This window comes from Lepidochelys kempii, chromosome 3 (genome assembly GCF_965140265.1).
Source record: "Lepidochelys kempii isolate rLepKem1 chromosome 3, rLepKem1.hap2, whole genome shotgun sequence".
Classification (NCBI taxonomy): Eukaryota; Metazoa; Chordata; order Testudines; family Cheloniidae; genus Lepidochelys; species Lepidochelys kempii.
Genome location: NC_133258.1, coordinates 15,835,539 through 15,851,893, shown reverse-complemented (window position 1 = coordinate 15,851,893; position 16,355 = coordinate 15,835,539).

Sequence of the window (16,355 nt, the reverse complement as noted above, 5' to 3'; positions counted from 1 at the left end):
ATGTCTTTTAGCTATCTAATCTCCTTTTTAGGACTCCAAGCAATGGCGAGTCCATCACCTCCCTGGTAAGCTATTTCAATGTTTAATCACTCTCCCTGCTAGGAAACTGCATCTTATTTCAGTGCTGACTGTATCTAACTTCAATTTCCAGCCCCTGGATCTTGTTATGCCTTTGTTAGCAAGGTTGAAAGTCCCCCCACTATCAGATCTTTTTTTCCATGTTTCAGAACCTACATGTAGTGATCGAGTTACCGTTCAGCCATCTCTTTGAGGAACTGAATAAATTGAAAAGGAGTACTTGTGGCACCTTAGAGACTAACAAAATTAATAAATTTAATAATAATAAATTGCTCAAATAAATTTGTTAGTCTCTAAGGTGCCACAAGTACTCCTTTTCTTTTTGCAGATACAGACTAACACGGCTACTACTCTGAAACCTGAATAAATTGAGTTCCTGAAGCCTCACATCGTAAGATTTGTTTTCCAGCCCCTGAACCACTTTTGTGGACCTCCTTTTAACTCTCTTCAATAATTCTACTACCTTCTTAAAGTGTGGACACCAGAACTGGAAGCACTGTTCTAATAGTGGTCTTACCTATGCTGTGTACAGAGGCATGGTCATTTCCCCATTTCTACTTGATATTCCCCTTTTTGTACATCCAAGGATCACATTAGCCCTTTTTGCCCCAGCATTGCTCTGCTGGGCTGGATAGACAACTTGCATTGCACTGAGGCCTCTGGTTGAGATGGTTATCTAGTGTAACTCCTGAATCGCTGCTTTTCCAAGACAGAATCTCCCATTTTCTAGATATAACCTGTGTTCTTGGTTCCCAGATGCATTTGGCTGTGTTAAAATGCATTTTGTTGGGTCATGCCCATTAATCCAGGTGATTCAGATCACTCCATAACAGTAACTGTCCTCCTCCAATCTTAGTCTTCTGCAAACTTTACCAGTAAAGATTTCGTATCCTCTAGAACCTTGATTAAAAGTATTAAACAGCATTGGACCAAGGAGAGACCTCACTAGAAATGGCCATTGATATCTCCCCATTGTGACAGGGTCGGGCCAGATGGCTATAGGAGAGTAATTTTTTTTTATTTGCATAACACACTTACAAAACAAAACAAAACAAAGCATATGCAATGTGTAACACAGCAACCAATCACAATTGTTTTCTCATTAGCTTCAGGGGAGGGAAGTGTTCAAGCTTGCCTGGGCCCAGAGTGGGGGGCTTCCTCGACTCTTGTGGTCTTCCACCCTTCCAAGTTACCTGGTGGTCCAGAGCGAGGGGGCTTCATTGACTCTCAAGGTCTGCAACCCCCTCGAGTTACCTGGCGCCACGCCCGAGCGTCACCAACAATTCCCTCCTCTGAAAGCACCCAACAAAAGGGGCAGGCTGTAGGGTGGACAACCCGGGGGGGGTGGGCACGTGCACCCATGTGTGAAAGGACCCCTCTAAGGTGGTGGTGTCCGCAGCAGCAATGGCTGGGGCTGGGGTCCCTTACTCTCTCCCCCAATCAAAGGGTCAAAACAAAGGGAGCCAGACGGGGACACCGAGCAGAGAGCCTCGGACAGCGCCCACTGCTCCTCAAAAGCATCAAGGGAGTCAGTGGACGCCGCCCAGAGAAACTCCGCCCAGATACGTGAATGGACCGAGGATTGGAAAAGGGCCCCACAGTCACAGGAAACTCCATCAGCCAACCTCCTCTCTCTGGTTTTATAGGTGGCCGTTTTAGCCAGGGCCAGGAGGAGGTTAACTAGGAGATCCCGCGACTTTGTGAGGCCACGGATGGGGAGTGCATAAATAAAAAAGTGAGGGGAAAAATGCAATCAAAAACGTAATAAAAGATTTGTGAGGAGCCGGAACAGGGGCTGCATCCTAGTGCACTCCAAATATACGTGCGCCAGGGTTTCCCTCACACCGCAAAAGGGACAGGTATCTGGGATGGGACTGAACTGCACCAAGTATGTGCCCATGCTCACAGCTCCATGAAGAAGCCGCCAACTGATGTCCCCGATGGGCCTCGGAATCAAGGTGGAATATAGGCTGGCCCACCGGGGCTGCTCATCCTCCAAAGGTGGCAGAAGGTCTCGCCACTTTGTGTCGGGGCAGGACATTAGGGTGAGGGCATGAAGGGTGTGAAGCACGAGCATGTATAGATGTTTCCTTGGTGCGGTTTGGAAGCATACCAGCTGCAGTTCATGCAGCCGGCTCGCCGTAAAGGGATGAGGGGGTCGATTGGGTCTACGGGGCAGGGGTCCAATTAAAAGGTCTGGTGGGACTGGGGTAGAGGCTGGGCGGGGCGTGCCCTCAAGCAGGACCCGATCGAGGTAAGCTCTAGTAGTGGGCAGCAAAGCAGCCTTCACCTCCTGAAGTACGCGCCGCGGGTATGAGGTCTGGAGAGCCCCATGCACCGAGCGAGCGTCAGGGGATCCAGCCAGTCTCCCCAGTCGTAGTCCAGGAGGTCTCCGACTCTCGTGACTTCTGCCAGGATCAAGCTCTGGCACACCGAGCAGGACTCCGCCACCTGCACACGGAGCTGGGGGTTGTGTACCAGGGGCTCCGCGAGGAGATCTGCCCCCTCGGTGGCTGCCATGGACCTGGTCATTAAAAACCATTTCCAAGTCCGGAGGAGGTCCTGGCAGAAGACCAGCAGCCCGGAGAGGTCTCGCGGAAGACCTCCCAGACAGAGATAAAAGAGCTGCCGGTCATATTGGAACCCTCGGATGCGGCGCAGGATGGCGTGTGCCAGTAAGCTCCACGCCAACTGCCTGCACTATAAAGGAGCCTCTGTAAGGCCTGGAGGCGGAAGACGCAGACCTGAGTGTGCAGACACTTCAGGCCCTGTCCTCCTTCCTTCAGGGATAGATGAAGAACCCCTACAGGGGCCCAGTGCATTCCTGACCAAAAGAACCCCAGAATCAGTGTCCGGAGGTTGGTCAGGAAACCCGGGGCCGGAACCAGGGTGTTGAGCCGGTACCAGAGCTTGGACAGGACTAGTTGATTAAGCACCAGCGCTTTCCCACAAAGGGAGAGACATCGGAGTAGTCCCGTCCATTTCCGGAGCCGCTCTATCACCCCGCCCTCTAAATTTTCCCAGTTCTCCGGCAGAGAGGGATGCGTGGCAGAAAGGTAAATGCTGAGGTAGAGCAGCGGACCCGCGCTCCCCCGGATGGTCTGAAGCGCGGGTGGGAGGGAGCTCGCCTGCCGCCAGTCTCCTACTGCAAAGCCAGAGCTCTTGACCCAGTTGACCCAGGCAGAGGAGGCTGCTGAATAGATGGCCTGGCAAGCCTCCACCCGCGTGAAGTCGCCCGAGTTCTGGACCATGAGGAGCACGTCATCGGTGTACACTGACAGGACCAGACGCAGCTCCGGCTCCCACAGCACCAACCCTGTCACCTCCTACGGAGGAGGCAGAGGAAGGGCTCAATCGCCAGAGCATACAGCTGGCCCGAAAGGGGGCACCCCTGCTGTACTCCTCGCCCGAAGCTGACCGGTTCGGTCAGAGTCCAGTTGAGCTTAACTAGACACTCTACAGAGGCGTACAGCACCTGGAGAAAACCCACAAACTGGGGTCCGAAGCCAAACGCTCGCATAGTGTTCAGGAAGTACCCGTGGTCCACCCTATCGAATGCCTTCTCCTGATCTAGGGACAGGAGGGCGAATGACAGACCGTCTCTACGCCCGAGTTCCAAAAGGTCCCAAACCAGAAATAGGTTATCAAAGATACTGAGGTCCAGGACGGTGTAGGTCTGGTCTGGGCAGATCACGTCCACCAGCACAGACCCTAACCGCAGCGAGATTGCTTTCGCTAAGATTTTGTAGTCCGTGCTGAGGAGTGAGACGGGACGCCAATTTGGTAAATCGCGGAGGTCCCCCTTCTTTGGCAGTAAGGCGAGCACAGCTCGCCCGCACGAAAGAGGGAGGACCCCGTTCTGCAGAGACTTGGCCCAGACAGTGACTAGGTCTGGGCCGAGGACGTCCCAAAACACACGGTAGAACTCCATGGTCAGCCCGTCCATGCCTGGAGACTTATTAGTGGGCATACGACGGAGACTTCCGAGAACTCGGCCAGAGTGAGAGGCAACTCTAGCCGGTCTTGGTCGCTCACGCTGACCGTAGGGAGCTCCTCCCAGAGCACTCTGCAAGCGCCAGGTTTGGTCGGGTCCGGGGAGAAAAGACTTGCGTAGAAGGCTCGGGCCCTCCCGCACATCTCCACCGGTTCCGTGAGGGGGGGTGCCGTCTTCTGCCAGGAGGTAGGTGACGTGTTTCTTGGCCCCCCTCATTTTCTCCAGGGCATAGAAGAAGCGGGAGCTGTGATCCATCTCCCGAAGGAGGCGGATGCGGGATCGAACAAAGGCGCCCTGGGCCTGACAGTCCTCGAGGGCCCGGAGCTCCTCCTGGAATGCTCCACAAAGGAGCGGGTCCTCGGGGCTGGCAGCCAGACGCCTCTCCAGCTCTAAGACCTCCCGTTCCAACTGCTCTATCGCCGCATTTCTCCGTCAGCTGGTGCCCTGGGTGTAGTCGCAGCAGAAAAGCCTGGCGCGCACCTTCCCCAGGTCCCACCATCGCCACGCTGAAGGAAAGGCACGCCGCTGACCTCGCCAGGCCAGCCAGAATTCTCAGAAGGACGTCACGAAGCCCTCATCCTCCAACAGGCTGTTGTTAAAATGCCAGTAGGCCGCCCCGGCCTCTCCGCACAGAAGGAGGCTGTCACGGGGGCTAGATGATGGTCAGAAAATGGGGCCAGCCGAATGCTGGAGGAGTCAGCTCATGAGAGATGGAAGCGTGATAAATAAATGCAGTCCAACTAGAAGTGGCTCTACCGATGGGCTTCCACCCGGACAAAGGTGAACGTGGAAGTGTCATCCGGGTGGTGGTCACGCCAGATGTCCACTAGGGAGTGATGTTCGACTATCTCCCAGAGGGTGTCCACGGCGGCCGGTCCTGTTCCTTGAGGGTGATATTAAAGTCCCCTCCCAGGACCAGGCACTCATGAGAATCTAAGGTGCCGAGGAAGGCCGACGCCCACTGGTAGAATTGTAGCCGCTCCGGGCCCGATCGGGGCATAGACGTTAACGAGGTTAACCACGAGCCCCTCCATACGGACCCGGAGATGCAGCAGGCGACCCGGCATGGCCTCGGCGACCCCTAGCACCTCAGGCCATAGGTCGGGGGAGAACAGGGTCACCACTCCAGCCTGTCGAACCGTGGCATGGCTAAAGTAGACCCTGTCCCTCCACTCCAGCCGTCAACTGTCTTCAGCGGTCGGGTCCCTATGGATCTCCTGAGGAAAACCACAGAGTACCCTCCCTCCCGAAGGAAGGAGAGCACCTGGGACCTGCGGAGAGCCATCCTACAACACCGAGTGTTCAACGTTGCGATGGTGAGAGGTGTCATGGGGAGGGTCGGGGGGGTCCTCACTGGCAGGGACGCTTGTATCTCCCAGCGGGCCGCGCAACAGTCAGTGACCCATCCCGTAGGTGAGTAATTGTTCATGGAAGACACAGACCCGCCAGTAGGCCGCGGCATCCTGCTTCCCCGTCCCTTTACCTTCCCCCATGAGGGCCCTTGTGGCCCGGAGGATTTGAGAAAAGTCCCCCCATCACTGGAGAGCAAGTTGTACCTTGTTGCGGGAGCCACGGACATCCTCTAAAAACTTCCGCAGCTCTCCTTGCAGCTCATGTGGGGGTGGGGTTACGGTTTCCTGGTTGTTCCCCAGCGGGGCCCTTGGTGCAGCCCTGTGGTCCACTAAAACGGACAAGCAGGGTGCGGACCCCCGACAGAGTGCCTGATGGGCTGGAGCTTCTAGGCCCGCCTCAAGCTCTGGGGCGATTGGGGGCAGTGGAGGGAAAATAGCAGCTCCTAATGGGTCGGGGCAGGAGGACACAAAGGCTGCTCCCTGGGGGTCATCAGTTGGGAAAGGGAAGGAGACACCTCTGGGGGCGGCAATGACATTGCAAGAGGTAAATTGGATAGGGGCAGGGGCAGAGGCGAGGTTCTGGGTTTCGGGAGGCAAGCAGCAGGATGGTGGCACCTCCCGATCAGGCTCAAGGGTTAAGGGGGTGGGGAGGGAGCTCTCAGTGGGACTGGATGCGCGCTCTGTGGTGGATTTAGTGGCCACAGCATCAGGAGGTGGATTATCTTCTGTAGGGTCCCCGCCCGGGAAGGAAGTCGATTGCTCTGCACCAACGGGGGGTGCCCCTGGTGACTTGTGGCCCGGCCGCGTGGCGCCGGCTGTCACCTGAACAGGCTCGGTGGTTGTCAGCGGGATGCCATCAGCGGCTGGGTCGGTGGAGGAGTCCAGGGGCTCTTCAGAGGTGGGAGCGGAAGCAGCAGTTAAGGGGAGGGAGCATGGGGAAAAAAGGGGTGGAATGAGGTCGCCCAGATCGAGATTTGCTGGCAAAAGGTCGTCCTCCTCCTGGGCGACTGGGGTCAGATCTAAGGCCTTGATCTCCTCGAACATGAAGGAGAGGACACTTTCCGCCGCCCCGGGGTTCTCCCCGCCGGCACCCACCACGACGGTTGCCTTGGGGTTCACGGGGGCTTTGGGTAGCGTCAGGACAGAAGGGGCTTCCTCGAGGGTCTCGGAGGGGAGGGTCTCCCGTGGAGGGAAGACACTACCCTCCGGTGCTGCCACGTCTTTCCCGGCTTGTAGCATTCATGCAAGGTTCATGCACTTGGCAACATTCAGGGCACACCCGGAGTGTTGTGTAGGAGCAGTGCACACACGGCTCCTCTCAAGGGCAGGAACCTTGGAATCTCGCCCAGATGACATGAACCGTGGGAAGCCTCCCAGGACTGGGCTCAAGGCCCGAGAGCAAGGAATGCGGTAGATAGAAATTGGTAAATAAGAATATTATACAAAGCCAATGTATTCCTTTTATCTGTTGGAGTATGTGATGAGCGGGGAGAGAGAGAGAAATAAAAGAGAGGGTGAAAAGCTGACAGGCAAAGCAGCCTGTTGGCAGACCAGCCTGCTTGCTTGCTTAAAGCTTTGTGCTGTCTTGTATTTAAACAGCAACACCGGCTGACACCGGTGGATGGGACGCACTCGTGGGCAAAGCGGAAGGTTTGGCATCGGTGCCCCCCTTCCTGGTCTTCCGGGGGGCCTCCGCCTTGGGTAGATGAGGCGGAGCTCAAGCCTTCCGCTTGCCTCGCTTCCCCTGGACTAGGGCCCAGGCCTCCATGGCATCATCTGGGGGCTGGTTAGCAGGGGTCGTGTCAGGGGGTAAAGGCGATGGCTCAGGGACTTGGCGGGGGGGGAACGGTGGGGCAGCATAAGGGAGGGAGGATTCTCCCTGGGGCAGGCTCTCTCCCATGCCTGGTGGTATCTCTGCCACACCCTCCTCCATAGGCCCCGCTAGATTGTCAGCAGCAAGGGTGGGGCTCTCCCGCTCGTCTGGGCATTGTGGGGGAGGTGCCCCTTGGGCCTGAGCGGGAGTAGCGGTGGTCTGAAGAGGAGGGGGGGTGGGTTCGGGTACCGGGCGGCCAGGGGTGTCGGCAATGACGGGGCCGATGTCCTGCCGGGTCTCAGGGATCCCAGGTGCCCCTCCTTGCCGGGTTAAGGGGCAGTCCCTCTGGACATGCCCCGACGCCTGGCAGAAGTAGCACCGGGCTTCCCCCATGGAAAAGTACACCCGGTAATGGGCCCCCTGGTGGGGGACTAGGAAGGACCCTTCGAGCGCCACTCTGTCACGCGCCGCCGACGGCAGTAAAAGTTGCACTTGCCAGCAGAAGGAAAAAATGTGATGGAGGGTGGGGTCCTTGCAGCCCAACGGGAGAGGGTTGATAACAGAAACAGGTTTCCCCAGGGTGAAAAGGGCGGGTAGCAGGGCAGCATTGGGGAGAAGAGGAGGGACAGAGGTCAGGACCAGGCGGACACCCAGATCCTCTAGCGGCTCTAGGGGGACAAACACCCCCCCCCACCGCCAGGCCCCTCTCCACCGCTTCCTGGGCAGCAGCCTCCGATGCTAAGAAGAAAACAACCTTCCCGTACATTTTGGAGGCTGCCACAATGGCCGAGGGCCCCACCACCCTCGCCAATGCCCACACATAGGTCTCCATGTGGGGCGAGGCGGGCACCAGGAGGCATTGGACACTGTGCTTTCTTGTCATGGTGGGAAAGGGGCCCCGGCCGCTACTGATGGTGGCGGTGGCAGTGGGTGGGTGATTGGAGGCGGTGGGTGGGAAGAGATGACGAGGCGGCAGGCGGGGGGGCTGCCGCCGCCCGGGCATACGTCCTGGGCGCTGAGGGAGGGACATCTGCAAAGCTGGTGGAGGGTTAGCGGGGGAGGAGGCCGTGGTCGGTGGCGGGGCTGCAGCAGTGGGGGTGGCCCCTTCCATGGAGGGCCCGGTGGTTTTAGCAGGGCCCTTCCCATTCTTCTTGCCCTGGCCTTTCCTGCCGGCTGGGGGGGCTTCCCTAGAGTCTGGGGAGGCGATGGGCATGGCAGCCCATGTCACCCCGGTGCCCTCCATTGCCGATGCCCCAGCGGGGGCGATGGCAGGTGATTAACAGGAGTTGGGGTTTGGTAGAAAGGGACAATCTGTGGGATAGACAATTCGTGGCGGGGGGCACATAAACCACCGTATGCTTGACCAGAGAGTTCTGTTTGGTTGTCTGGTGCTTCTGGCCCACGCGGTGGAATCAGGGCGAGCAGCTAAGTCCAGAGGAAGATGTTAAATAGCCAGCAAAGATGGTGGAGGAGGCAGTTGTGAAGATGGTAGTGTGGGGGTTGGGAGGACACAGATGGATCGGGGGGCAGCCCATGCCACACCCCCTGTGTCCCTACAAACACAGTTAAAATACAGTCAAGGCCTCCCCCCACACGAGAGCACAGTTCGAAAGTTACTCAGTCTTAGGCCCGCTCCACGACGATTTGTAGATTCCCCGGGCGGTGTTCCTCTGGTGGATGGCTTTTTCTCTGTCTGTTCCGGGCTTTCTTTTTTTCAGCAGCAGCATTCCAGAAATGTCGGAGCAAGCGATAAGAGTCCTCTCGACCGGAGACGGGTCCGCAGACAAACAACAGGCAGCTGGGTCTGGGGGCTGGGTCCTTCCACCCCCTGCCTCCGGGGAAGCGGGCCAGCAGGCCCCCCCTCTCGGGGGGGGGGGGGGTTCAGCTGGAGCAGCAGCAGCATCTGAGGGCGGGCGGGCAGGCAGGGCTAACAGCCGGCCGGCAGCCAGCCAGCACTCTAGCAATAGCAGAGAAAGGGGAAAAAAACAACAAAAAGAAAAGAAATGGGGGAGAGCATCTGGCCCGGTCGGGGGGGGGGGAAGCTGAAAGCAGGGGCAAAGAGCAAGGAAAGCCTAGGCCAGAAGGCAGCAGCAGGCTAAGTAGGTCCCTTTTTCCTGGGTAAGATAACAGGGACCATTCCAGAACAATCAGGAACCTTCTGGAGACAATTAAGACAGACAGACTGATTAGAACACCTGCAGCCAATCAAGAAGCTGCTAGAATCAATTAAGGCAGGCTAATCAGGGCACCTGGGTTTAAAAAGGCGCTCACTTCAGTTTGTGGTGTGGGTGTAAGGAGCTGGGAGCAAGAGGCGCAAAGAGCTGAGAGTGAGGACATGAATGCAGACAGTTGGAGGACTGAGAAGTACAAGCATTCTCAGACACCAGGAGGAAGGTCCTGTGGTGAGGATAAAGAAGGTGTTGGGAGGAGGCCATGGGGAAGTAGCCCAGGGAGTTGTAACTGTTGCACAGCTGTTCCAGGAGGCACTCTAGACAGCTGCATTCCACAGGGCCCTGGGCTGGAACCCAGAGTAGAGGGCGGGCCCGGGTTACCCCCCCCAAATCCTCCCAACTCCTGGTCAGACACAGGAGAAGTCAACCTGGACTGTGGATTCAGAAAAATGGCCAAGCTGAGGGCTGTCGTGAAGCTCCAAGGCGAGCAAATTTGCCAATAAGCGCAAGACTCACCAAGGTAGAGCACAAACTTTGTCACACCATCAATAACTACATTTTGACATCTAGCTGTAAGCCACTTTTTAATCCATCTAATAGTATCTGTTAATTCCATCTAAAACAAGTTTTTAATCAAAATATCATGTGGCACTAAGTCAAATGCCTTTGAGAAATCCAGGTATATTATATCAACACAGTTATCTTTACCACCCAGATCTGTAACCTTATCAAAAATAGACAAGTTTGTTTGACAAGACCTATCTTTCATAAAACTATGTTACTGGTATTAATTTTATTTTTAGACTCAAATTCCTTGTTGATAGAGTCCTGCATTAACGGTTCCATTATTTTCCCCAAGATCGATGTCAGGCTAACCACTCTGTAATTACCTGAATCACCCCTTTTACCCTTTTAAAATATTGGCATTAAGTTGGCAGTCCTCCAGTCCTTTGGCATGTGCCCATTTCCCCGTGATTTGTTAAAAATTAACATTAGTGGTTCAGCGCGCTCCTCATCTAGTTCCTTTGGGACTCCTGGGGGTAAGTTATCCAGGCTTATTGATTTGAAAACGTTTGATTTTTAGCAGATGCTGCCTCCCCTCCTCCTGCTTCCTTTCAAATACAGCACAGAAATAGCTATTGAACATTTCTGCCTTCACTGCATCGCTATTTGTGTCTTCACCTTCACAGTTACCATATGGCAAGGGGTTTGTACTCCCAATGGAGCACATCTCTTGTGTCCTAAGGTGGCCTGTACTGGATTACACAACATAATTATCAGAGCTGATTCGGGTCCACTCTCCTTCCCCTCAGTGCCAAATACTGGATCTGGATACATTTCTGAACATGCCACTCACAATTATATCTTTAACTCTCCCTACCAGGAATGACCAGGATTATGTTAGTGTGTTCAACGGACATAATAATGGGGTGCAAGCTGTAAAATCATTACATCTCCCATATCATTACCATATCTCCCTTTCTTGGCTCCTCATCCTAGTCTCTTTTCCTGGTCAGCCCCAGTCTCCCTTCCTCCCAGTTTCCTTGCCTGTCCCAGTCTCTCCTCTCCCCTGACTCCTCATCTGATCTCAGTGTAGTTTTTCCCCACCTCCCCTCCCAGCTCTTTATGTCAATCTCCTTGCACACTAGTCCCAGTCTACTCCTGTCACAAGGTGGGCTGACCACCTGGGTTCTGCTCCACCTCTGCCTAGTTATCCACCCTGGCTGGAGCTGCCTGCAGTGAGGAACGGAAGTGGAAGATTTCAGAGGAAGAGGCTTGAGGAAATGCTAAAACAGCAGGCCTTGGATTTTAGGAGAGAACCATTTAGCCTAACAAGAGGCTGAAACAGCTGGGGGTGCAGCGGGTAGGAATACTTGTTTTGGTTTAAGGTGACATTTGAACTGTTTGAAAAACCCAGACCCCAAGAAGGGGTGTCATTTGACTTGAACAGGAGTCAGGAATAATTGTAGGGAACCCCAAGAGGGGGAAACTGAGGCAACAGCAGAGTCAGATACCGGGTCAGATAACACCTCCTTCTCCCAGTTTCTTTCCCTGCCTGAGGTGCCACCCCACCAGATCCTTGTCCCAATCTATTCCCTCTGCTGCATGCCTCCTCCTCCAGGTCCAGTTCTTGTCCCCTCTGCATTCCAGTCAGACTATTTCCTCCTTCTGGCTGCTTAGGCTCCAACAGGAGGAGCATTGGGAGCACAAGAAAGACAATTTCTCTACTCTCAGTTCCTCTGCCTAGTGCCAGAGCTGCCCAGAGCAGCAACTGCAGGCTAAGTCCTGCTCAGCCCGTGCCCAGGGGAGATAGAATCTTTGGAGAATTCAGCTGCCAAACTCTAACACATCTCTGAGCATGTGCAAACTGCAGTTTTTGACAGGCTTATAACTTGGCCATATTTCAGGTAGGGGTAGGAAATAGCCCACAGAAACCAGCCATTCGTCCGGTTGTGTTGCTGAAACCAGAGTCAGCATGTTTCAGTCGGACCCACTGACCCAGTGGTGGGACCACTTGACACTGACAGGGCCCTGGGCTGGGATCTAGTGGAATAGGGTGGGCCCTGCTGCCAAACCCACCCCCTGAGATGGCAGCCTACCCACCTTAGGCTGGATGGCCTGTCTGTGTTTGCTGTCTGCCCCAGCCAGCAAGATGGGTTAGAGACTCTCCTGCTCTGCCCCACCCAGAGGGCTTGAGCCTGACTGTGTTTGCTGTCTGCTCCAGCCAGAGAGCTGGGCTACAGACTGCCAATTTCCCTGTCCCACCCCACAGGGTCAGGGCCCTGGTCTCTTTGCTGGCACTTACCATGCTAATCCCCTGTCTTTTGGCTCAGTGCTGCTAGGTGGCGTAGCAAGGCGGAATGGTTTCCCTCTGAGGCTGACCAAGAGGAACCATTCTAAGTCACTACCTGGCCCTGCATCCCGGTTCACAGTAGCAGCCGAGCTAACGCAGGGTGAATCTAGTCCGTTATCTGTCAGCTATCTTTAAACCCAACAGGCCAGATTCTGTCCCGAATTACACTTGTGCAGCTCCACTTGTGCATGGCTGGAGTTGATAGCAGAACTTGACTGAGCTCCTGTACTCAACTTGAGACCCACTGTGGATGGGGCATGGGTCGCCTCTGGCTGGGCTAGTTCTACTTCTGCTGAATTGACCATGAAGGCAGCTTTTAGGCAGCCATTGCTTTCAGACAGAGGTAAACTTCCACTTTGGACTATATGCATTATTGTGCTGCTGCTGGGAGAGAGAATGGAAGGCCTCTGTACAGCTTGCCACTCAATTAAAAAGGATTTGACAGGTCTGTTTTCAAACTTATCCCTCTTTTTTTATTGCTAAGGGGTGGAGCAGAAGCTACAGGAGTGCTCAGTTCCTTCTCTTATTTTATCTGATCGTTTTCTTGCAGACTGTCACCACAGGCACTTGATCAAATTCATCCTTGTGCACCTAATATTGCTATCTGTTACTGTTCCCTTCATTTCTGCATGAGGGTTCTAAAACAGCTTTGCCTTTATTCAAGTCAAATAAGTCCAGAGCTAAAGGGTTTTAGTAGTGGAGATCATCAGACCCATCTTGGTTGTGACATAAGACAGTATTTGAACCCAGGTTTCTTCACCATTCATCTTAACCATTCATCTTCTGCTGGGTGCTCCAGGTATGTCTAAGGGGAGTGCACTTGCTGTGCTGCTGGAAGGATTAATAGTGTCTAAGGTAAATAGATACTCTAGAAACTTAAGCATCTTCTAGTGTCTGAGGCCTGTCCTGGCTTCTCGGGTGGTTACAAAATCTGCACTGCATGGCATGAGGTGGGGTGTTACCTACTTTTTGTAACTTGTCTGGGGCTTGCATCTTGTAGCGTTTTTAAACAATGTATGAGATCAAGGTTTTTCCTATGAGTTTCAATGAGACATTTCAAATCCTCTTTCATTTCAGCTTCTTTCTGGCTGGCTCCTTGTACACTGACTGTAGCGGCCAGGGAGAACACTGGCTTTCTTCTGTTGAAGAACGTGGCCCAGAAGTTTATCTGAATTTGTGGTTTTAGTTTGTTTTCTCATGAATTTTGAGCAGCAGCATTAGGTACCGTTTGACAGGCAGATCAGTGCCAAAGAGAGAACTGTGAGCAGTTACCACTGAAATCTGCTAATTCCTGAGGTTATTTAAGGTTCCCATGTGAATCTCCCATAGGAACTACCACAGCTCTGTGCAGAATCTAAGCGGAATGGCAGCTATGGGTGCTCAGCATCTCTGAAAATCTGGTTGTCCCAGAAGAGGTGTGAACTCATTCATCTCATTGGGAGAATGTTGACTACAAAGCCTAAAAATGAGAGAGGTGATTTAATTTACCAAACCACAGCTGACTGAGTAGATCAGAAACATCCAGCTACTGATATGTTGAAATATATCCACTTGTGATGGGATACGCAGATCTTACACTGGACAACACAGGGCTAAACAGATACTCTAAGCTCAGCCAGCCCCACCCTGCCACACCTGCAAGACCTGCACAGGCTGGAGGAGTTAAAAGGGAGCAGAACAGCTCACATGTGGGCAGACTAGGGGACAGAACAAACCTTCAACCCTCAGTTCCTGAGGAAAGGGCTGAGGAAGGGCAGGAACTGCCTGAAAGTCCCTCCCTGAGGGAAGAGAAGGCCTAATCCTGATGCTCCCTGGGACTTCCCCCCCCAGGGGCTGTAGGCCCAGGCACCCCATCAGTGCCAATGAAAGTTACTAAGGTGGGTCCTGAGGACAAGCCAGAGGCTTTCTTTATGGTTGAGCAAGTGGCAATGGTAGCCTAGTGGTCACCCGACCAGTGGGCCACCATGTTGGTATCACACTTGAAGGGGCCAGTGCAGACCTTATACTGGGGGATGGATGCAGTGTTTGCCCAAGACTATATGCAGGTGAAAGCAGTCATATTTGACTACCTCAGCATCATGGTGGAGCCCGTCTGACTGAGGTTCTATGGGGAGAAATACCCCCGGGACCTGGCCCCACGTGGTCACCCAGAAATTAAGAGACCTATGCTGGAAGTGATTAAAGCTGGAGACTCGGACTGGAGTTATGAGGTCTGAGCTCATCGTGGTGGAGCACCTTGTGCACATACTTCTGGCTGGGGGTAGGGACTGGGTGCTCAAATACTGGCCAGAGTTCCTCACCGATGCAGTCCAGCTGACAGAGAATTGTTTAGCAACAGAGATGATGCTGACTGCCTCACACAAGCAACTGCCTGAGACTAAGGAGGCCACTTGATTCAAGGGAGAGCCCAACCAGGGGAACCAGCAATCAGACAGGAAGCACCAGCCTCTAAAGAGCCCAGCAGGCCACTGAGCCCTGGACTAGCCCCCAGTGGGAAACTCCAGCATTGCAGGCCTGAGCCTGGACAAAGAGTGGCTCTTGGGACCCTGTGGGCTCCTCTGCTGGGACTGGGGAACTGACAAGTCACATAAGGAAGGGCTATCTCAGATATTGGGTCAGAGCCAGTGGCCACATAGCCAGCAGTGGGGATTTGCTTTTCATGTTCCACCAAGACCACCGCTCCACCCCTTTGGCAACATGTGCAACAGCTGCTGGGGTGGAGACTACTGTTTCATCTTTGTGACAGCATACAGCAGCAGCAGGGGCTCTTCCCAGGCTACATGTCAACCCTTCCTTTCTCATGACAGTCCTTAGGTACCCATGAAAGTGGCTACCTCCCTGGTACATTTCTACTATGGGAATCTCCCAGGTTAGGGATGCCATGTAAGAGATCCTAAGGTCTGAAATTAGCAGAGCATTGTGGAAAATAGCAGGAACTGCCAGTTTCTTTCATGTACGGATGATGGAGTAGCTCCTATGCAGACAAACAGCTTTCCATTGTGGGAAAAGGCCAGTAAATTCAGATTGCAAGAACACCTGCTCTGTGAAATACGGAGCCCACATTTCTCCAGCTTACTTACCGAATGTCATGTACCATGGTGTCAAAAACCTTGCTGAAGTCTAGGTATATTATGTCTACCACATCCCCCATCCATAAATCCAGTTACGTTATCAAAGAAGGAAATTAAGCTGGCTTGGTATGATTTATTCGTAGTAATCTATGCTGACTGCTAGTGATTACCTCTTCATCCTCCAGGTATCTGCAAATTGAATGCTCTATTAGCTTCCCAGGTATCAGTCAGGCTGCCTGGTCTATAATTCCTCAGCTCCTCCTTTTACCCCTTTTTAAAGATGGGCACTACATTCACCCTTCTCCAGTCTTCTGGGACCTCTCCATGTCATCCATGAGTTTACAAATATTATTGCCAGTGGCTCCAAGATTTCTTCAGCTACTTCCTTCCGTACCCTGGGGTGAATAGCATCTGGCCCTGCTGCCTTGAATTCATTCAAATTGGTCAGAAGATCTCTGATGTGTTCTTTACTTATCCTGATCTGCATCCCTTCCTCTTCGTTGTCTATGATAACTTTGTTAGTCATCTGCTCACATATTTTTTGTGAGAAAACAAGCAAAGTAGGCATTGAGCAGCTCCACCTTCTTATCATCCTCTGTTACCAGCTCACTTTCTCTAAAGAGCAGTGGACCCACACAATCCCTGATCTTTCTTTTTTGTCTGACATAGTTGAAGCACCCCTTCTTCTTGTCTCTAACATTCCTTGCTAACTGTAACTCATTCTTTACCTTGGCTTTCCTTATTTTTTTCCCTACACACTTGTGCTATTCCCATGTATACTTCCTTGGTAACATGCCCCTCCTTCCATTTCCTGTATGTATCCCTCTTGGTTTGTAGATAGCTAAAAGTTCCTTGTGTAGCTACATTGGCCTCCGTGACTCTTCTTATCTTTCCTCTGCATCGGAATAGCATGATCCCGCTATTGTAGAGAACTTTCCTGGCTTCTGTACTATGCCGGAGCAACCGGAGAGCAAAAGGCTCTGAGTCCTCAGTCTAACTCCCCTTACCTGAATGCCTGCCTG